Source organism: Xenopus laevis, chromosome 2L (genome assembly GCF_017654675.1).
Source record: "Xenopus laevis strain J_2021 chromosome 2L, Xenopus_laevis_v10.1, whole genome shotgun sequence".
Classification (NCBI taxonomy): Eukaryota; Metazoa; Chordata; class Amphibia; order Anura; family Pipidae; genus Xenopus; species Xenopus laevis.
The window spans coordinates 105,423,492-105,447,149 of NC_054373.1; the positions used below are offsets into that span (position 1 = coordinate 105,423,492).

General features: G+C 36.3%; 1 protein-coding gene across 3 annotated transcripts in view; it reads left to right on the forward strand.

Moving 5' to 3' along the window:
* LOC108708359 (calcium/calmodulin-dependent protein kinase kinase 1) overlaps positions 1–23,658 on the forward strand; it is a 147,108-nt gene that overhangs the window by 94,785 nt on the left and 28,665 nt on the right. The window lies entirely within an intron of this gene.

Here is a 23,658-nt window from a genome sequence, read left to right on the forward strand (position 1 = left end):
AAGACCAGCAACACCGGGATTTCAGTGAAAAAAGCAAAAATTTATGAGTGCATATACTGCCAACGTGACGTTTCAGTCCTCTCTGGGACCTTTCTCAAGGCATCCACACCCCACACTTCATCAAGTTTAAATAGCCTGAACTGCCATATATATATATATAATCTACAGTCTGGTCATTTCCCTATGGGACCAGACTGTAAATTATATCCTTATAAACAGCGCGTTCTGGCGTCAGAACGCGCCGTTTATAAACTTAAAGAGACAGCACTTGTAGCTGCTGCTCTATCCTGTACCCTTGTTTCCAGCCAGCTTGGCTTTCAAGCGCCAGACTTCCTTGTTTCGCCCACTCGTAACACGCTCCACCTGTTTCACTGCCTCCCATCTATCGGCTGCACTTTCCTTCCTCTCACGTCTCCTGCAGCTGCCTCCCTGATGTCGCTTCCTTCCTCACGCGATTCCGCTCCACTCTCGCTCCCCCTCCCGCCACTATGGCAAGTCTCGCTCCACCCTCCCATCAATCATCGCAAATCACGCTCCCCTCCCATCCACAATCACAAGTCTCACTCGCCCCTCCCATCACTATATCAAGTCTCACTCCCTCTTCTTCCCTTGCCCCCACCCCCATCTCTGATGCAGCAGAATGTCATCACACAGAGCAGGCACCTGTAAAATAATCTACAGAAAGCAAAAGAAATACAGGTACTTAAATCAACAAGGAGGGACTACAGCAAAAAAAAAGTAATGCATTTTATAAAAAGCAAAGACAGGATATAAAAATTGAACTTTGAAACTGCAGATTATAATAAATAATGTACCACCTACTTAAAATTTATAAATATATTATAAGCACCTCGGAGTTATGTGACCTGTATAAAAGCACTCGGCCTGCGGCCACGTGCTTTTATATGGTCACATAACTCCTCGGTGACTAATAATATCTTTATAAATTACAGTAGGGGGTACATTATTCACTATATATTGATAAAGGTCCCTGTGTGGACCGAAACGTCACGTCGGCTTGCATGTGATTTCACAACATAAATTGACTATATCACAAGAGATCTCGGTGTTGCTGGTCTTCTTTTTGCTTATACTACATATTACCGTGCACCCGAGGAATGCTGCAAAGGCGGAGTGCTGCCCTTACCAAGCAATTATATATATATATATATATATATATATAAAACAGTTTTTCACCTACTACACTAAAGGCAAAACTATACAATAAATATCATAGGCATAACCGTCATACAAGCATAGAAATGATAAGTCCTACTACCCAGTTCATATAATACATCATCTATCCTGTAAAAAACAATTCAGTTGCAATGCCCCATTCAAACCCCTGGAGGCCACACAGTCTAGTTCAAAGGTCCAAAAAGCTTCCCTTTGGAGTAGTAAACGGTCAATGTTCCCCAATCTTGGGGTGTGTACATGTATGTGTAGAATTATAATAAATTATAATATAATAATTCAATTATACATATATATATTTATACATATAGTAGCATTGATAGAACAGCTTTAATTTGTATACCATCACAATGCAAGGTAAATGATTCACTGAGAATAAGCAGGCTAAAATGTCATTTCTGAGTCACGAGTTTCCGAATGTATACTTTTTCATTTAAAAGATCTCCATTGTAGAATTTCTCTAATAAATGTATTCTGACCAACAACAACAATAATATTTTTTCTTCTGTACTGCCATTAGCAATAATAGTAATAGCTTTATTTCTGGTGAACTATCTGAAACCAACTGAACTTGAATGAACAACCCCTTTAAGAATTGACATCTAACTGCCAGTAACAACAAATAAAGATTGTTATACTATACTTGCATATTTCAACTTCATTTTTATATATAGCATACGTCTCCCAGAGTAGCCCTGTGTTATCCAGCCCTTAATCAAATATACAATAGTGTATTAAAGTCAAGCCTTAAATAAGCACAAAATATTATTAATAAGAGTTAAAGTGGCAAAATCAATATTAATATGTCAAAAGCTACTGATTATTTCTCACTGAGTAGATTGCCTCAGGCAGATTTATAAGCTTCCTTTATGCATACACTGTGCCACAAAGAATAATTATTATTTCTTTAAAATGTTTTCTAATAGATCCCATGTTTCACAGCTGACAGCTTTTGCTGATTAGTCATGTGTTCTCTATATTATAATGTTACACTAACCACACCAATCTACTGTTTTTTTTTAAAAAAAAAAAATAATATATGTATACTTTATCAAAAAAAAAACTAAAAAATACATTGACCCCCCCACAACCATATATCTTTGGAAAGTACACATTCAGACAAATCCAAAATGATTAACTATGTCTTTCTACTCCAAACTGTTGAGTCGCAATGCTTTCCCAAAATTGTTAGTTTTGATGAAATACCTGTAAATATCGCCTCAAGGCTTCCACTTTCTGGCATCTTATCTCCCTCTTAGCATTAGGCACCAAGAGAAAACATCCTAAATATGAATGCCAGGCATCCATTGAACAGTATGATGGCCATTATGCATAGGATTATGAAAATATCTGGTGTTTAGAGACCACAAAATTAAGTTAGCTCATACAAATTTTCCTGGAAATCACTTCAGCTACTGAATAATCATCACATGTACTGTTCCCTAAATTGTAGGTTTTGATGAAATACCTGAAAATCACTTCAAAACTTAAATATTTTAGTATCTTATCTTCCACATTAGGTACCAAGAGAAAACATCCTAAATATGAATGCCAGAAGTTTGATGCCCAATATGCATAGATTTACCAAATTGTGTGGCATACAGAGATCCCCAAATTCAAGTAGTGCATATACATTTTTCGACTTACATTTTGGCTACTGAAATATAAGCACCTGGTATGTGTATTATGGTGCCATAAGACCCCCAAACAGAACCCTAGAAAACCATATATTTTTGGAAAATATACATTCTTACAAGTCCAAAATGGGTAAATACTTCTTTCTACTGCAAACTGCCAAACTTTAAGGCTATGCTGAACGTAGCAGTTTTTATTTGATGTCTGAAAATCGTCACAAAGCTTGCATTTTACCTCATTATATACCCCACATTTCATCAGCATAAAACATCCTAAGTTATGAACGATAGGGGTCTACTGAACACTTTGATACCCAATTTGCATAGATGTACTAAACTATGTGGGGCACAGAGACCCCCATATGGATATATAGCAGACAAGATGTCCATGGGCAGTAACAAAGAACAAGTGCGAAATGCAATAAAATCACATAAATCAATGTTTTGTTTTTTTTTGCCCGGTGTAATCAGCAGTCAGAATCGCAGCTTAAATATTTTAGCTTGACCAAATAGGTTTTACGGACAGAATTAAGCGGACAACAACTACACAGAGCTGAAAATGCAATAAATGGCTAAAGATGCAATAAAATGGCTAAAAATGTACCAAAATCACCAAAATTGCAATTTAATAATTGAAATAACATACACAACTTATTGTGAAGTGCTATTCTCAATGGCAATAAAACTGTTTTTTTAATGCAAAAAAAAAAAACAGACGATAAAGGCACAAAATTGTGTAAGTGTGCATGTATGTATACAATTAAAGGGATACTGTCGTGGAAAAACATGTTTTTTACAAAATGTATCAGTTAATAGTGCTACTACAGCAGAATTCTGCATTGAAATCCGTTTTTCAAAACAAGAAATGGATTTTTTTATATCTAATTTTAAAATTTGCTATGGGGCTAGACATTTTGACATTTCCCAGCTGCCCTCAGGTCATGTGACTTGTGCTCTGATAAACTTCAGTCACACTTTACTGCTGCACTGCAAGTTGGAGTGATGTCATTACCCCTCCCTCCTACAAGCTGCTGTAATGTAAATAGAGCCTTGTCTGCTGAGCCTGTCAATTGAAAAATAGGCAGGAATCAAGATAAGCTCCCACTGACACCACTTCAGGACTGAAATAAGATCCTGTGATCACTGCCCCCACTTACGTTTCAAAAATAAATAAATATATATATATATATATATATATATATATATATATATACACAATTCATTTTGGGCACTGGAAAAAATATTTTATATAGATAGTTTATTAAATTTGTTTACACAAAAATGAATGGCAGAAACACAGGAGTACACTCCCAGGACTGATGACAGGGAATAGAAAAAAAGGATAAAATAAGAAGGACATACTTGAAAACCAGGAAAACTTAGGAGAAAGTCTAGGAAGGGTTAAAATAGCTCAGGAGAAAGGAGGCAGTAAGTAGTTAATGAAAAAAGAAGTATTGCAGGCAGGAAAGGACCAAGCCAGGTCTGTGTGAGGTGGATAGCAGAGAGAACTCACAGCTCCTTTACCACATCTAGTAACCAGTAAAACAAACTAGGAAGGCAGCAAGGAGAGAAAGTTCCCACCGCCAAAGGAATGCAAAGAACAAACTTATAGAACGGCAGGAGCTTTGATAGTGTCTGTGGGAGGAGGGGCTGCTAGTGCAGCTGTAGAGCAGAACGTAGGAAAGTGAAAGTAATTGCTTCCCTGCAAACCATGTGACCTCTCTCCTCCAAACATCACACGCATGGGCACAGGATGAATGTGTAATGAGCAGAAATGGAAGCCCCCATGACAAAATACAAACTAAAATAACTTATGCATGGATTTGTGGATTAACATTTTATTTGCCAGACAGTGTTTATGGATGTGTGTTTTTTATAAAAATGCAAAAAAAAAATTTTTTTTAAAATGACGACAGATTCCCTTTAACTAATTGTGTGTTATGTGCGCTTGTGTGTGAGTGCTGTGAATGTGTGTGATCCCCCAAAAATGTATGTGTGTGTAATGGTGTAATAAGTGTGTGTTTGTGTGTGTGACACTAACCTGAGGCAGAGGTTGCATATCAGTCTGGAAGGGGTGGTAGGGTCCCATGAACACAAGGCATCAGTCTTCTTGCTTGATCCGGCGGGGATGGGGGGGGGGCGGCTCAGGGCGGTGCAGGAAGTCGGTGCAGAAGCAGGACACGTCGATTTCACATGCGTGCTTTTGCCTTGGGGCCCTTGGACGATAGTGCCCCAGGGGCCACTCATTCCCCCACTCTGCTCATTGCCTGTCGGTGGAGGAATGAGCAGGGACAGAGAGAGCAGCTTTACAAGCTGGTCCTCCACTCCCCAACCCGGAACTGCTGCAGATCGTAGATTCTATGATCTGTGGCAATTAGGGTTGCCACCTTTTCTGGAAAATAATACCGGCCTTCCTATATATTTAGCTTTTTTCCCCATTAATAACATTGGGATCAATCATCATTTTTACAGGACTGGCTAGTAAAATACCGGCCATGTGGCAACCCTAACGGCACTTGAGTCATTTTATCCACAGATTGTAGATTCTACAATCTGTGGTACTTTAATGAACCCCAGCTCAGTTCATTTATACACATTGGTTGCTTGTGACCATAGTCCATCAAGTTCTACCCTGACAAATAAACAATACTACAAATATATGCACATACTTACACAGACCTATATTTAGACTCACATATAAGGTTCACTTCAAGTAAACTTTTCTGTTTGTCTTGAGGAAAGTTCCTTTGAGCTTTGAGTTCCCCCCCATTCCCACTTATAAAGTCCCATGCATGCTCCATACAGTTTTGACAGCTTTGTCATAGTTACTAAAGTGTGTAACACCCCATATATATATTTTCCCCTTTCTTATCTAGACGTGTTTTTGCACATATGCAGTATTCTTTTTCAGACAAGAGATGTTTATAGTATATTTGAAGTAAACCAAAACTACAAAATCATTTTTCTGTCAGTGGCCATTTTACTTGCAGATGGAATGCTGTGAGCATTTTGATACTGTCAAGTGCAGGCAGCTGAATATAATATTAAATCTGTTTCAGGCTGGGATTACAAAAATATTGAAAAATAACCCAGTGCATCCATCACTCCAGATTATGTTTACTTGCTACTAGCAAATCACTCAGAAACTCAGGAAATATCAGAGAGCCCTGCTGTAAATAAGGAAATTGAATGGTAGAATGAGAGCCAGGAATTAAGTCAGATATATCTATCCCTTCATAACGGAAAGCATTTCACCTGATTGAAACTGCAGCTGGTTCCCAGTGTTTCTCTCTGCCTGAAATCCTCTTATTGTAGCAAAAAAGCAATAATGATTAACAGATGGGAATAGTCCATCATGCCATGTTATGTCATTATAATCCTTCATCTTTGCTCTTTTTATTCAACTTTGCAAAGAAATCCCTTTTATTATAGTTCATATGCAAATAGTAGTCACAAAATACTGCTTAGTTAAATACCACACTTACAGTTTTCTTCTTACCATGTTGCTCTTTATTTTGTCATTACAATCAAGGCTAAAATAAACTGGTCAAGAATAAATAAATTATTTATTTTCTTAAGAGTGCATTATGCATACAATGGCGGCCAGATAACTGAGAGACTACAAGGTGCACCATCCACAGCTGTACTGCAGACTACTACAGTGCTTGTTTTTCTAGACTACTACAAGACTACTACTGCTACGAAATATAATTAACAAGATGCCTGAACTATAGCAGTAATAATGACTGGGTTTAGCAGGATGCCTGATTTTCAAAGGAGGGCAATTGTCTTATTTGCAGAATACACTATCTACCTTTCTGCTGTTGCCTAGGATAATCATCTAATTTATAAGCCAGATGTATTAATGTCATAGATCCCAGTTCATAAAATGCCCCAACTTCTGCTTTATGTACCTATTTTTCAAAAAGTTTTTCAATGCCTGACTCATCATGAAATAAGCTTAACCTACAGGTCTTGGCATGAAAAATGTAAATTTTAATAGGACTGCATGCGCTTAATTTTTTTTTGATAGGTAACTTTTTATTATTATTATCAAGTAAAGAGGGTAGGGTACAGACAAAGAAAAAAAGGGGGGGGTACAGCGGAGTCCATTAATCCAGAACATCATTTACATTATATAAACAACCAAAATAATGTTGTTCTCATCTCAAGGCAACGTTAACAGGTGCACATCAGTCCAGGGGTCCCATATTTTGCCAAAATTTTCAGGGCAGCCCCGGGCTTCATACGTTAATTTAATCAGAGGGAGCATTCGATTTACATATTGTACCCATTCACATTTTTTAAGGGGGAGAGGAGCCATCCATCTCATGATTATTGTTTTCTTAGCATAGTAAAGAAGAGACCTTAGTAGAGCTCTTGTCCTGGTTGCATTAAGAAAATCTTCCAGTAGGCATATTTCAGGGGTAAAGATTGAGGGGAGGTCAAGGATTTCCCCTATGTAATGTGTGACCTCTGCCCAATATCTATGAATGACTGGGCACATCCAAAGCATGTGCCAGTAGGACCCATTCTGCTCCCCGCACCGCTTACATATTGGGGCCTTGATTTTCCCCATGCAATACAACCTGTTGGGAGTGAGGTAGGTTCTCAATATAAATGTATGCTGTATGAGCTTGTCTATGCTGTATGAGCTTGTCTCCCCATAATAGGAGTGCTGTGGATCTGATAGGGGGTTTAACTTGTGTTCATTTCAGCACTGTTATCCACGCTAGAAATCGTGCCTTCCTACAAGATGGGAGTTGTGGGTAGTCCTTTTCTTTTCTAAAAATACAATTCTTAAGAGCCTCTAGAGAGCCCACATATCTGGCTTGCAGGATTACATTGGGATTCTAATTTTTGCATTAGCCACCAGTTAATGTAAGCCATCTGGGCTGCTAGATAGTATGCATAAAGTTTGGGTAGTCCCAAACATCCTATATCATATGGCGCCATTAATGTACTTTGTGACACTCTTGGAACTTTATTATTCCAAAAAAGGGTCTGATTAGGGCTTGAATAGAGTCCAGTATATCTTTAGCAATAACCATTGGCGAATTATGTAATACATAGAGATATTTCGGCAGAAAGATCATTTTTTTTATATTTGTTCTAACACACAGAGTAAGTGGGAGCGTACTCCAGGATGTCAATGCTACCGTAAGCTGCCTAGTTATGGGTGAGAGGTTCTGGTATAAATTGATCTAGGTTCCCATGTATATGTATACCTAAATACTTGAAGGTTGTGACCCATTGCAGTCTATGGTCTGCTGCTAAATCAGGGTCTAGGTCTGGTTCAAGAGGAAATATCACCGACTTGAACCAGTTAATAAGTAGACCAGCATATTTAGTAAAGTTATTAAACATGTCCAATACCCCTACTAACGAGGGACCCGTGTCTGCCAAATATAGTGACACATCATCCACATATAAGGAGATTTTTTTCTTCAATATCTCCAGATTTAAGCCCTGTTATCTGCGGGGATGTTCTGATCTGTATGGCCAGCGGCTCAAAAGCCAATGCAAAGAGTAGGGGGGACAGAGGTCACCCCTGTCGGGTCCCCCTCCCTAGCTGAAATTCAGTGGTGACAGATTAATTGACCTGAACTTGGGCCATCGTATTTTGATATAGGAGTTTAATACACTTGATATACCGCTCTCCAAAGCCATATTGCTCCATGATCCCCCATAGGTATGGCCATTCGATAGAATCAAAGGCTTGTTCGGAGTCAAGCAAAACTATAACCCTGGAGCCTACGTTGTCCTGTGGAACCTGCATGTTATAATAGAGCCTCCTTAAATTTACATCAGTGGAGCAATAGGGCATGAAACCTGTCCTGGTCCATATTTACTAATTGGGTAATGACCAGTTTAAGCCGAATGGCCAACACTTTAGCTAGGATTTTAGCATCTACATTAAGAAGGGATATTGAGCAATAAGACCCACAAGATTCCACATCTTTCCCCTCCTTATATATCAAGACAATTAATGTATTACTGAATGATGGGGGTAATTTACCCTGATCGTACGCCTGTGCCAGTATGTCATATAGTGTGTTTGTTATTTTTTCCCCAATGCCCTTCCACTGGCAAACCATCAGGCCCCGGGGATTTTGAAGTCGCCATTGCATTTATCGCCTTTTGAATCTCTGCGGCCGTTATTGGGCTATCCAATATGCCTGAGATTAATTTGCACATTGTGCAACCTAAAGCTATGTTGTTTCCTGGCATAGCAAATGTCGAAATTGCAAGGTATTGGTAGTATTCACAAAAAGTTTTTTGTGTCTTATATTTGTAAGATCTGCATCATTTTCAAGGTGCCATCAGCACCATCAACAGCAGAATTGTGGCCTGGCATGAGCTCTTTTGGTAGGGCCCTCTTTACCTCTTTTATCAGTCATTGGTTGCTTTGTGTGTAAATATGTATGTTCAGTGTAGATACCTATATATTGTACAGCATTGCAGAATAATCTGATAACTGGAGGTTAAATGGCCTCTAGTACATGCTGCTAAATCATCTAATAAGAAAACATGGCAGACCTGAACATGGCAGACCTGAGATGATCTTGTTCTGCATAACAGAAACTAGCTATAATGTAGCAATGTATTGTTGAACATTGTCACTTATAAAATAACTTAAAAATCGCAAATAATAAAAAATGAAAACCAATTGCAAATTGTCTCAGAATATCACTCTATATCATACTAAAAGTTAATTTAAAGGTAACCAACCTCTTTAATTACATATTACATTTTGCTGCAGAGTCTTACAAGTCTACTGATCGACAATTTTTGTATTGTTTCCAAATAAGTCTGGGATGTAGGGCTTATTTAATAGGGTTAGACTTAACACACTTTATAATGCACAGATCCATTGCAAAGATCTACATTTTTTCTTTTTCTTATATCGATCCAAATTGATATCAATTTCAGCAGGAAGGGGGGGGGGATTAGGCTGTCACATGACATGTGTCTGATATTCAGTATACCCATTTTGAATTGTTCATCTGAAGAGCTTCAGCTAGAACAGAAGGTAGGGATTAACATAAAATAAACAAATGTATGTTTTAAATTAATCTTATAATCATTAATTTGGGTTTGTCTCTGTAATTTGTTTAAGCTCTCAATCTTTTTAAACAGTTCTTAGCTGGATACTGACAACCATGCCCAGAAATTAATCTGGGCTCATGGCCAATTGGGAATGGACAACTATGGTAATTACTACAGGCATGCACAGAGTGAGTTGTGTTTCAATGTACATTGGCATTAGAAGAAAGAATTCCATTTTTGCTGGATAGGACGCAACCCCCTGTGGAGAGTTGCAATATAAACAAATAAAATGCCATAAATGAAGGATTTTTCATGACAAGCAGAATCTGTTTTACTTGTTTAATTTGAATATGCTTAGTGCTTGGTTTTTCACGTACAGGATTATTGTAATAGGAGGTTTTGTATTCCTTAGTGACAGGGAATTATGGTTAGACAGTAGCTGGGGTGTAACAGATTACTGTACTTTGATTTTCAAAATATCTTTTTTTTTTTTAATATGAACCATTTAAAGAGACGCCGACAAGTGTCTATAAAGATATACCACATAAAACTGCTTCATCTGAAAAACCATTTTTATAAAAAAAAAACATTTCTAGTAATATGTGCCCTTGTATAATGCTAAATAGAAAGGAAACGGACAATCACAAAATGATGGTTCACGGATTTGCAGGACTTATGTGTCAAACTAAAAAATTTATTGTAGACACAAACTAATGTTTCGGCCGGAGCCCCAGCCTTTATCAAATCACACCAGCCGAAACGTTAGTCTGCGCCTACAAGAAATTTTTTGTTGGTTAAAAAATTCATTTTGAGGATGTAGTATTCCTTTAATACTATTACTTCTGCATAGAGATGATAGTAATTACTGTATATACAGGTATGAGACCTATTATCCAGAATGCTCCAAAACAATCCAATAGGACTGTTTTGCCTTCAATAAGTATTGTTATTTCTTAGTTAGGATTAAGTACAAGGTGATGATTTATTTTTACAAAGAAAAAGGAAATCATTTTTAAAAATGTGAATTATTTGTTTAAAATAGAGTCTATTGGAGATTGCCTTCCATTATTGGGGCTTTCTGGATGATGGGTTTCTAGATAAAGGATCCCATATTTGTATAGATTTTGTATTTTGCAACTTACGCACACATAGGAATATAACCACTAATCATATGTTGCCATTCAGTACCATCAACTTGTATTCTTTGATCCAAAATGTTCTTTTATTGTTCTGTTTTCAACTGAAGTTAATTTGACTGTTAAAGGTTTCAAGTTTGTTGCTGATGTTCACCTTTTAACTATGGGGTCAATTTTCCATTTGTCTTATTTTTATGTACAGTAGTATTATACAGACACTTTCCTATTTAACAATCTGTTTTTGGAATAACTGTCCAAATCCTTAATCCCCACATGGGATTTGCTCCGGAGATTAACGTTTGATCGAGTATAACTGCTCAACAATGCATCTGAACTGCAGTAAGCACTAATACCGCACAGGAAATGAATGTTTTCAACTGCTCAAAGCAGTCAAAACATCCTGGACAAATTGACTCATCTTTCAGCTTTGATAAATGTGCCAGTTTGGTAAAACTGTGAGAAATATATTCCTGACAACCAGGAAATGAGTTATAAATGGAGGGAATAATATCAAACTTCGGAGAATCCTAATGTATTCCGCAGTTTGATCCTTCATAAATCTGCCGCTATACCAATTTAAGATAACGCTTTATAAAATATATATAAATTATTTGGTATAATTTGTTTTGTATACACGGCTGTAATAAAACTCATGGTTGTCATAGAATTGAAATAGTTAACACTGAAATGCTAACAACGTAGAACTGTCTTTCGTTGACTTCACTTAAAATGACACACAGTGCAGTTTAGTGTAATGAATTACTTTTTGGTGAAAACAATTATTTTATTTTCTAAGCAAGCACTGTTTTTAACTCATCATTTTGTTTATACAAGTGGAACAAAGGAAATGTTGTTGTGCAATGATTAATTAATTAGAACCAAGCGTGAACTGGCTTTCTATTGATTCTGGCAAATGTCAGAGGGCCTCCTGTAAGATCCCATAGACAGTCAATAATTACTGGGCTTGTGGGGGACTTGAAATTCCATGGCCTTTTTTGAGTGTCAGTCCGGGCCTGTGTAAAACTGGAGATACCTTTTATATCAAACCTGAATTATGATGGCTTTAAACATGAACATCAACAAAAAGATCTTTCCCCAATCTGGCCACCCAGATCAGTCTAATCATGAACCCTAAGCCAACATTTGTTTTTCCATGTCTGCCCAAACTATATGTGAACATGGCCTGACAAGATACTGATCACCAGTGCTTTGCTAAATTACTCAAGAGAGTTGGCTACCCAAATCTGCCCGTTTATGACCACCTTCGATTAAATTCCCTTCAATTTTGAATTAGCTTAGTAAAGAAAGGGTATTTAGTAACTCATCCTTCTAATTGTATACTTGCTGTACTGCAGCACCAATGGCAGTACATCTTTAGAGAAACTAGAAAATATGCAGGTGATATGTATTCATACCTATTTTTCTACACCAGTAAGCTTAATTATCTAATGTTATTTGATATCTGTCAAATGTTATCTTCATGGAGTATTATTTAAAAAAAAATGTAGATGGTATAGTGGTAGATTCTTCTGGTCACATTGTTGTGGGCCAGTTTAAGATTCAAATTTTTTTTATCATATCTCCATGAGCAAAAATAAATACAGTGGCATTCGTATGTTTGTGTAAATTCTCAAACATTTTACAAAGCAAGTAAGACTAAAGTCTCCGGTGTATTTAAATATTTATAATTATTGATATACCGTATAAGTAAGTTTTAGCAATTTATTTTCTTTAAGGGCTCTATTTGTTGCTTTTGTGAAGATTAATATATGATTATATTATTGACCATTGCTATCATTAACTGTAGCCTCTGGCTAAGCTCCTCTAAAGGCTTTTTTCTTGAATTCATTGTTTTCTTTTCCTGCTTAGCGATTTTAAATGTAGTTATGAAGTAAAAGTATGAGACCTGTTATCCAGAATGCTCAGGACCTGGGGTTTTCCGGGTTAACAGATAATTCTGTAATTTGGATCTTCATACCTTGAGTCTACTATAAAATCATGTAAACATTAAATAAGCCCAACAGGCTGGTTTTGCTTTCAGTAAGGATTAATTCTATCTTAGTTTAGACCAAGTACAAAGTACTGTTTTATTTTTAAAGAGAAAAAGGAAATTATTTTTAAAAATTTGGATTAATTTATTATAATGGAGACTATGGGAGACAACCTTTCGGTAATTCAGAACTTTCTGGATAACTGGTTTTCGGATAATTGATCCCATACCTGTATTATTAATTGGAGAGAAAAAGCGAGAAATAAATAATATGACTGTAGCATCCTTCTTCTCTTTATATGAGTTTGCTGTTATGGTAATCTGTAATATATGTGCAGGTCAGTTAACACATGCAGTACCCACAAGTCTGAAAAACCTGCCCAAAATATGCTTTGTAAGATTGTAAGTAAGCAGTCATATGGATTATGCAGTGTGAGCAGTCAGACTAAGGGATATGCAAATGAAGGGGGTCAGATTGGATGGGAACCTTATAACCAAGGACAACATTATATAAGAAAATTATGCAAACTTTAAAACAAGCAAATCCTACTAGAAATACCATTATCGCCAGTACAATGTCGGTGGCAAACAAGCTTGCGAAACCTTCATTTTCACCTTCATATAATCTCTAGTTAAACTTATCCTCTTAGTTACCTTTGGATAACCAGTCAGTGTTTGACTATAATGGGTTAATACTTCATTTTGTACTGTCTGGCTCACTCATTGTTGACTTTTATACAGTATGTGATACTCTAATATAGCAATTAGGATATAGCATGTAACAAGCCACTTAACACTTTACGCTGTGTGAAACAATTCTGCTTTTGCTCTGTAACAAAGTGATACCTTACAAATAATATAGCAGTGGTTCATTAAAGGTAAAGTATCAAAGCATTTTTTTTTTATTTACTTTTCCCTTTAGTTTTGGGTGCATTCAGTGTTGAATATTTGTACATTGTTTACCTCTTTATGTATTATGATACACTGGGGCTCATTTATTAACACTGGGCAAATTTGCCCATGGGCAGTTACCTATAGCAAGCAATCAGTGATTAGCTTGTTAAAGCCAGCTGCAAGTAGAACAATGAATGCAGAAATCTGATTGGTCGCCATAGGTTACTGCTGTGAGAAAAACTGGCACAGGGGAAAGGAGTGTAGATCCATGTGACAGAGCTCTCTTAGTGATTTAAGATTGCAAATTTGTGCAATAACTTCAAAGTACTTGACCTGGTTGGTAAAAATGATGGTTGATCCCAATGTTTTTAATAGGGAAAAAAGATAAATATATTGGAAGGCCGGTATTTTTTTCCAGAAAAGGTGGCAACCCTACCTGCTAGTGATGTTCTAACATTTTCCACAGAGTGGTCTGATTATGTCATAAATTGGGCCAGATTCAATTCAGTGAGAAAAAGGTTTATTAAGTGAAAATTCATGGACAAGATTTAATTTGAGATGCAAGTCAATTCAGTAAATTGTATCTCATGGTTTATCACATGAAAACTCTATTGATATATGGGAAAAACTGGAACTGAATTAGGAAAAAAGTTTTTATTCCTGAATTTAATCTCGTCCATGAGATTTTTCACAAGATAAACCATGAGATAACTTTTTCTCACTGAATTGTATCTGGCCCATTATATGATGTATTAGTTGTTTGTCTTAAAATGGTGGTATTGGAAAGAGAAACCTTTGAAGGCCCAGAGCTGGATGATCTCTATATCCATTTCGGACAGTCTTCTAGATACTTGCTAAAGATGGGTACAAAGATGTACCTGTATTAATGTTGACCTATGTTAGAAAGATACAAAGTTTTCTTACAATTATTGTAGAATCAAGGAACATTTTGCATTTTTTGAGTTTTTTGTTTGCTACAAAACTAAATAAATGTCCCCTTAAAAAAGAACATTTTGCATTTAACGCAAATACCTGCAAAGAACGCATATTAGGTTAACATCCATATCTGTTTTCCGACAGTAAGAACCAGTTTTAAATTGCTAATAATAAAGAACAACCTTGCCTCCTGCTAAACAATTATGTATGCATTTGCAATGGTTTGTTACCCATGATTTTTTTGCTACATTTCTTACAATAATGATTAACCTTGATGCTGGCCGTCTGCTTGATCCTTTTACTTATGACAAATAAAAAAGGGCATGAGTGAACTAAAACAGACAATTACTGTAAATTATGCATTTATCTTTTTATCTTTTTGGCTACCCACAGATTATTCCCTGCCCCCTCAATTCAGTTATGTTCAAGGCAAATTAAATAAATTGAGAGACTGAGCGGGGAGGTAAGGGGACTATAATGCAGAAAAGGACCATAGGAGAAAACACCACTATAAACGATATTTTAGGGTCTGTAGTGTAGCCATTTGTGGGTTTCCTGGTTTATAGTGGCACAACATAGATTAATATAGCAGAACGTAAATGAAAAATTACTTATACTCTAAAGCCTACTCCATCTGTATATGTATGTGTGTGCATGTATATTTTTTTTAGACAACAGATGTGTATGTATATGTTATGTATAGCATTTTATTTCAGTGGAGACAAAGGTGTAATCTGGTGAGCAAGATGCTTTGTTAAAGTCAAATCCATCTCTGTTTAAGTGCTTGATGTGTATGTGAAGCTACATCATTCATTCTGCTCAGCTGGTCAAAACAGGTGTTGGGGTGCAAAGACTGAAAGCTGCCAACTAATGTATGTTTTAATCAAGTTCAAAAAAAGAAATCTGCTGCTGTGTAGAAAATTATTTTGCAGCACTTGCAAATGTAGTAGTTGATCTTTGTACTAAATGTATTTTAATTTAATTGTGAGAATTTTAAACGGTTGCAAGAGAGCAATTTTTTTTAGCACAACTAACTTTATGAGCCCTCTGATTAATATCCTGCGGCGCTCAATTGTTAGAAGCAAATTAAAGATGCAGCGGTTTGTTCTGTGTAGAGGAAAGGCTGCAAAACAATTATTTCCTTACTAGTTTGTGCCTTGAACTGTCACTCATTTTTATGAAATGACACTACCTTACAGAAGAGAGGATTTTACATATCATAGATATACTGCTGTGCAACAGGTTTTGGATTGCTTACACTGGAGAGAATAATTGTGGTTGCTATACCTGTTTTTTTCTTCAAGGGTTTTAGAATAAAAGTGGCTGATCAAAGGGCCCTGCTTGCAAGAACTTACTGATTAGTGGTTTGTGGAACAACTGATGCTAATGTTAGAGAGAAGGGAGGCTTAGCCTTAATGGTCTGATGATTATATTATTAAAATCAGTGCAATTTCTGCAAAGTAAGAACCTTGTATCAGGTGGAACTTGGGAACTTTAAACTATGTATGTTTTTTTAACATTAATTAAGCTTCTAGAGCATCTCTTCATGTAACATTGGAAGGTGAAAGGAGGGAAAAGGAGATTTCAGTCAAAAGTTCAAGAGAAACGTGAACTTTGTGAGGATGAAATTAGAGAGGAGAAAGTCAAAATAGAATATGTAGACCATGTGGGCATTTATTATATAGGCCTAATTATTTGTTATACAATTTGAATAGGTAGCTATTATAAACTTATTTGCAGTGTGTAGCCGAAATTGGTTATTATGTTCAAGTGATCTAGTGCCACCTAAGAATAATATGAAATTAAAGACTGTGATGTTGAGTGAAGTTAAAGTTGTCAAACATGCTAAGATAAGCATTCATGAAATAGGCAGATCTGTGCATGAACTGACCTCTCAGGTGGTTGGCAAAATTAGATTATACAGATGGCATCTATGGTCTCTGAAGAGTACTGCATCTACAGCACCAAGCAGAAATCATCAGGCAGGCAGTCACTTTGGCTAAAACATGTCAAACAAGTCAAACACAACTGACGCCTCATTTTATGGCACATCCGACTCCTCTGTTTTTAAAGGAACAATAACACTAAAAATGGAAAGTTTATCAAAGTAATTAAATTATAATGTACTGTTGCTCTGCACTACTAAAACCGCTGTGTTTGCTTCAGAAAGACTACTATAGTGTATATAAACAAGATGATGTGTAGCCATGGGGGCAGCCATTCAAGCTGGAAAAGGAGAATATGCACAGGTTACATAGCACATAACAGATAAATCACCATTGTATTGACAGGGCTTGTCTGTTATGTGCTGTGTAACCTGTGCCTTTTCTCCTTTATTCCAGTAGTTTAAATAGCTGCCCCCATGGCTACACAGCAGCTTATTATATAAACTATAGTAGTCTGTCTGAAGCAAACACACGGCTTTTACCAGCGCATGCTAACAGTATATTATATGTTAATTACTTTAAAATACTTCAATTTTTTGGTGTTACTGTTCCTAATGTTGATTGAAAGAAGTTAAGTAAACAACATACAAGGCATTTTATCACTGCCAATGCTCAAAAATATTAACCGCATCCTTTGGTAATTCTAAAAGAAAATCAAAGTTAAACTAAATGAACCAAAAACAATTGGAAAACCTAAAATAACTTATATAATAATCGAAAATGGCAAATACAGTAGCTGTATAAGAGCTGTTAAATAAAATTCAAAATTCTTAGAAACAGAATTGCTTCTGCCATATCCTCCTTCATAGAAGGTATATGATCATTTTTATTGCTTGTATTTAAAGTTATCAGGTGTCAGAGATGGTACATTTTTGGTGACTCCGACACCAGATACCCAACATTGCTTCCGACTCCAAAGCTCTGCTGTGTATGGCCAAATTAAAATAATCAAGAAGGGAGATGATAATGGAGCAGATAAGCATTGAAGCTGTATCTTAGTTGAAAAAGAGTTTCAACTAAAAGAATTTCATGGGCCTATAACATGTTAAAAGTTTGGATTTTGGTTGTACAAGAATGTGCCAGTGCAAAGAAAAAAACTCATTGGAAGAAAACCTGCTTTAAAAACTAAAAAGTGAAATTACTATCAGTAACATTTAATGGACTAGCATAGTACAGAAAGGGAGATGTCATTTTATTAGTTCAAATCCATTTCCCTAGGGATCTAAAGGGTATTTTACTATAAAGCCTAGAGCTATGATTGAGCAGGGAGAGACTCAAGTCAGGAAGTCATGTCACACAAAGCTAATATGGCAACGCTATCCTAAACAAACAGAGAGCTTCTAGAGCTATTTACTCGGGTATGGTAAAGCATTCTACAGAATAAATATAGCCTTCTAGCTTGCACTATTGTGACTAATCTATTGGCAATAATCTGCCTCGGTAGATTTCCTTTTCCAACATTACGTATGAAAGTGTTTAGTGTATTAAGAATGTTTTGGTCAAAAATTGCCTTTAAACAGTTGTAGGGTTACCTGAGTTTAGGGATTATTTTTGTAAATGTCCTTAATATGAAGCAAAGTTTTGAAGCAAAGGCAGGACAGAATAATACCTTTAAGCCTTGCTTTTGCTGACACAGCCTTCCTGACTGTGTTAAATCATTCCAGCTCTTACTATATGATGTGAGGGTAATGCTAAGCAGAGCCCACACCACAGCTATGCCCTTGAACAATAAATGGTTTTCCCTTCTATCCAGAGATATTACTGTCTTGGTTTCCATAAACTGTGTCACACACACTGGCAGGCTTTTTCTGCATGCTACTGGATATGCACTGTAAATCACCTCTGTTATGTAACACTGACCTAATATTGTTATGTTTTAGTCATCGTATTATAACAGGGAAAGAATCTCCACAAAGTATGTCTGAGTTGTGTACAACGCTAGATCCAAGGTTTTGGGATGGGCATGGCAGCTATAATGTTTTCATTAAATATGATTCCTTCTAGATTATACTTTTTGGTTATACACCATATTGCTTTTATTTCTGAAATAAAAAGAGGCAGCATTTAAGGTATTGCCCTATGTAGCTAAACACAATAATTATGAAGCCAATGGCAGGGAAGCAGCTGAGCAATCTCCCTCATTGTAAATATCTCAGTAGCAGATTAGAGAGTGTCAACACAGTGAACTGGTTAGACTGTGAAGGCAGTAAGGAAAATAGATTCACTTCCTTTCCTACATGTGTAATAAGACTTATTTGCAGAGGTTATTCTGCCTTAATCATTTCTATATTTGTTTTTAATCATAGAAATGGAATATGCTATAGGGATTGCTGTGCCTGGAACACATATAATCTTGTTTTTAGACTGCAGTTAAACTGTGACTACGAGGCCCATTTATCAAAGTTCGAATTCATGTGAATTTTTTTTTTTAATTTGAATATACTCACAATTCGACTGGGAGGTTATTTAAGAAAAAATTGGAATGTCTAATATTCGATTGAATGGTTCCATCCCAAAAATTCTAGTTAGCTAATAAAATTAACCAATAGTATTTGATTCATACGAATTGAGTTTTTCTCCCCAAAAAAACCCTCAAATGTCAGAAAGGCTATTAACATCTCCAAATAGCTCAACTTCTGCCATTGACTTGTAAATGAAGTCGGCAGGTTTTAGATGGCAAATATTCAAATTAGGACTCTTTCCATGGCCAAGGTGTGATAAATCTCACATTCAAATTTACTTTCGAATAAAGGGATTAAAGGGGGATTAAAATTAAAATGTGTGGATTTTGAATTTATTATTCTGCCCCTACCTGTTGCCAGACAAATGTAAAATATGTTAAAATGTGTTCTTGCTTTTATAATCTAAACATGTCTCAGTAGCTTCACATACTGAAGAAAAAAAGCTCTCAAAGGAGTTTATACTTTTTTATATAAACTTCTGTTAAAGTATAAAGTGACTATACACTGTACTCTTAAACAAAGTCTATTTTGCCTTTACTAGAATACCACAGAGAGCTTTGTGATCTTTTTCCTTCGGTTCTTATTTTAAGCCTAATAATGTGATCAATAACCAATTAGAAAAAAGTGATATGAGCTGATTCTGACAATATGGTATGCTAAATATGTTATTAGGGGCCCCACAGTTGTAAATGAAGTGCTTATTTATGAATGTAAATGTAAAGCCATCACACTGATGCAATTTAAGGAGGTGACTTTACTCTGAATTAAAATTATCTTACTGTTAAGAGAAGACTACTGGGTACAAAATGCTGGGTCAAGCTTCGTGACATATTGGGTTGCGATTGGTGATGGTCATTTTGGCACCATAAAAGCATTTTGTTTTTATTTCATTGATTATGAGCAGATTTTAGTGTTCTGCCAGTGGTAATGAACATTGGTTTCTTAATGAGATAACTGCTTAGAGGCACTCCTGAGTAGCAGACATCCGAAATAAATCTGACTCTCTTGTACACTTTTGAAAGTGGACATTAGGAAATCATTATACCAGTTAAATAGTGCAGGTAAATGATATATTACTGACCAATTTCATGGACAATTGTATCTAGGTACATTTTGGATGGTTACAGTCTTAAATGCCATGTTGCATTTCAATTAGATGCTTCAGTTCTGGAAGCCAAGCTGTATCAGGCCATAAATAACTGAGAAAGTTTTATAGAAAGCATACAAATATTTGCAATGTGTCCAGGAAATAGGAAACAATAAAAGAGACTCTTTTGAAACACACATTCAATAGCTGGAGGCAAGAATGCTGTAATGTTGAATGGGGTTACCTTAGAAACTATAACTTGCTGTGATCTTCATGCATATGTGATATGAACAGAATATTAATACTAGAGAATTACTTGCATATGTATAGGTCCTAAGGTAGTGAAGTCATAAAGACAAGTCCTTTTACAATATTAACTCTGTTGATGTTTTTAGTTCTGCCGTTCATCTAAGGTCCACCTTTGCCTTTCTGAATTAAAAAAAAACACATCAGCCATGGTCAGAGATGTTAATAGCACAATAATGAGAAGAGCGAGTGCATTGTTGAAAGGGCAGAGCTCCGTGCTGATTGTAAGTACTCTGAAGCCCTCCTGATGTGACTCAGTAGCATGAGAGGCGTGGGTGGCATAAAAGGCAAAGCACATCTGACTGTCTCCAAGCTCTCACACCGCACAGTATCTTCCACACTTCCAACATTCAGCCAGTCAATGTTTGTTTCAGCAGGCATCTCAAAGCAAGCTTTTGACATAGGAACTTTAAAGCAGTGCACCAAGGCTAAAATAAACTCATTTGGTATTTTTCTTCCTTTCAAGTTGGAAGTTTTGTTGTTTTGCATTGCCAAAACCACAGGACAACATAATATCAAAGCAGATAAAGCACTTGTAAAGCAGAAGCAAGTAAAACAGAAGACGGAGGAGGCACAGTAAAATCATTAAATGAGCTTAGGTTTCACCATTTCTGCGCTGAAATCTGGTTACTGTTTAGATTTTTCTTATCCTTGTTACTAATTGCAGACATCACAGTATCATTTCTAATCCATCAGTATTGCTGTCATGGGTATAAGATTCATTCACAGAGATCACTGCAATACATTATTTATTGCTTTTTTGAAGGGGCATTTTTCTAGGGATGCACCGAATCCACTATTTTAGGATTCGGCCGAATACCAAACCAAATCTGAACCGTAATTTGCATATGTTTGTTTGTGTGACAAAAGTCACACGATTTTTCGGATTCAGTTTGACCAGGCAATTGAATCCAAATCCTGCAGAAAAAGGTTGAATCTTGGCCGAATCACTATTCACTATTCTAGCCATGCTCAGTGCTGCCCAATAATAACATCTCTGTGGGGCACATTTACTTACATGCAAATTTTTGCTTCAGAAGTCTCTGTCTGATTGTGTGCAACTACGTGATGAATACGCATATTCATGAAAATGCGCAATTAAGTCTCTAGAGAAAGAACAAGAACGTTGGCGTATGATTAGTTGGCATGAAACTTTCATAACCAATTTTCTGTAGCGTTACTTTCTTCCTTGCTAAACTTCATTACTTACGCTTACATCAATTTAAATTCAGTGGGTATATGAAGGTCACATGTATGTATTTATTAGTGATGGTGAAAATTGCTGAAAGTGATCACTTTTTAATAAAAATGTCCAAGGAAGCAAAGGGAAGACAGATCCTCTATTGTCCTAGGCCATGAGCCCACCCTAAAACAAATGTGGCATGAGCTTCAAACGTTGTAAAAGCGTAAATAAGATATTTTTAAGTTATTTGTCAACATAACATGACACCTTGGGGTTTGGATTCAAAATTTATAATGAGTCTGCCCCTTATTTTCAGGAGCCAAGGCTTGCTATAATCTTCCACCCCCTCCCATATGACTTTTAATCTAGCTCTCTGTTAAAGCGCAACTAAAGTCTAAAATAGAATAATGTACATAAATTATCAAAACAGCACAAGTCAAATAATATCTGCCAGAAGCCAATACAGGTAGACTGATGAATAATCAGAATATACAGACTGCAGTGGGTCTGTGGATACAAATCTACAGGGAAACAAACAAAGCTTTTTGGGAAGTAAGGTGAGGGGCTGTCGTTTGAAAGTATGATAATTTCCCTGCACAGCGGTTAGGGACTGTCTGAAGTTTCCTAACTGTAGCTGTCAGAGCAAGTAAAACGAAGGATGAATTTCACTGCATACAGTCAGGTTTCTTATAAAAACAGTACACATCTTTTAATTGAAGTATATTGGAGATAGGATTCTTTTTCATTAAAGAAAGTAAAAATGGGTTTTTATTTTTTTGCCTTTACATCCCCTTTAAGGCTGCAAGCAGGCGTTAAAGTGCAAACTCTACTATAAAAGCAGGTTGTCAAACATGTAGACTGAATAATGCTGCAGAAACAGAGATTACAGAGACATATGAAATGTTTTTGGGTTATATGTGTCTTTTTCCAGTGAAACTGGGGCAAATCCACGTATGTAAGCAAATGAGCCCCAGGGAGCCAAAACACTATAAATACAGTTAAAGAAAACAATGACTTCTGCCTTGGTTCTGGCATACATAGGTGATTATGTTAAATGGGTGGTTCACCTTTATGTTGATTTTTAAGCAACTTTTCAATTGGTCGTCATTATTTATTTATTTTTATCATTTTTTTTGCCTTCTTCTTCTGACACTTTCCAGCTTTTTATCTAGGGTTCACTGTAAGACTTTATCAAATTTATTGTCATTGCTACTTTTTATTACTTATCTTTCTATCCAGGCCCTCTCCTATTCATATTCCAGTCTCTGGCATGGTTGCCAGGGTACGGTAATTTGGACATTAAATTGCTAAAATTGCAAACTGCAGAGCTGCTGAATAAAAAGCTAAATAACTCAAAGTCCACAAATAATAAAAAATGAAAACCAAATACAAATTGTTTCAGAATATCGCTCATACATCATACTAAAGTAGCTGTTTATGGTAGAACATTTTGATATACAGGCATGTGAAGACAATAGGCAGGTGAATCCAGGAACCCCCTAGCTTAGGTGCAAGCTGAGACCATAATGCAAGATTTCAAAGCTTAAAACAGATACTAGAAATCTGTGCCTGGCCGTATGTTCTGACGCCTACAGAGCCGCCAAATGCATATAGGGAGCTGCCACATGTTAGAATACAGTGCTGCATCACAAGTCTAAATGCATATTCAAATGGGTGAATTAATACCACATCAAAGCTTATGAATAAAATCTCTATCAGACAATTATAAAACAGTGTTATGTGCACCTGAATGTAAATACAATGTTTCAGTAACAGCTGTGTCAGATTTCTGAGATCCAAACATTGCTGAAGTGTGAGAATACATCACAGGCTTAACAGG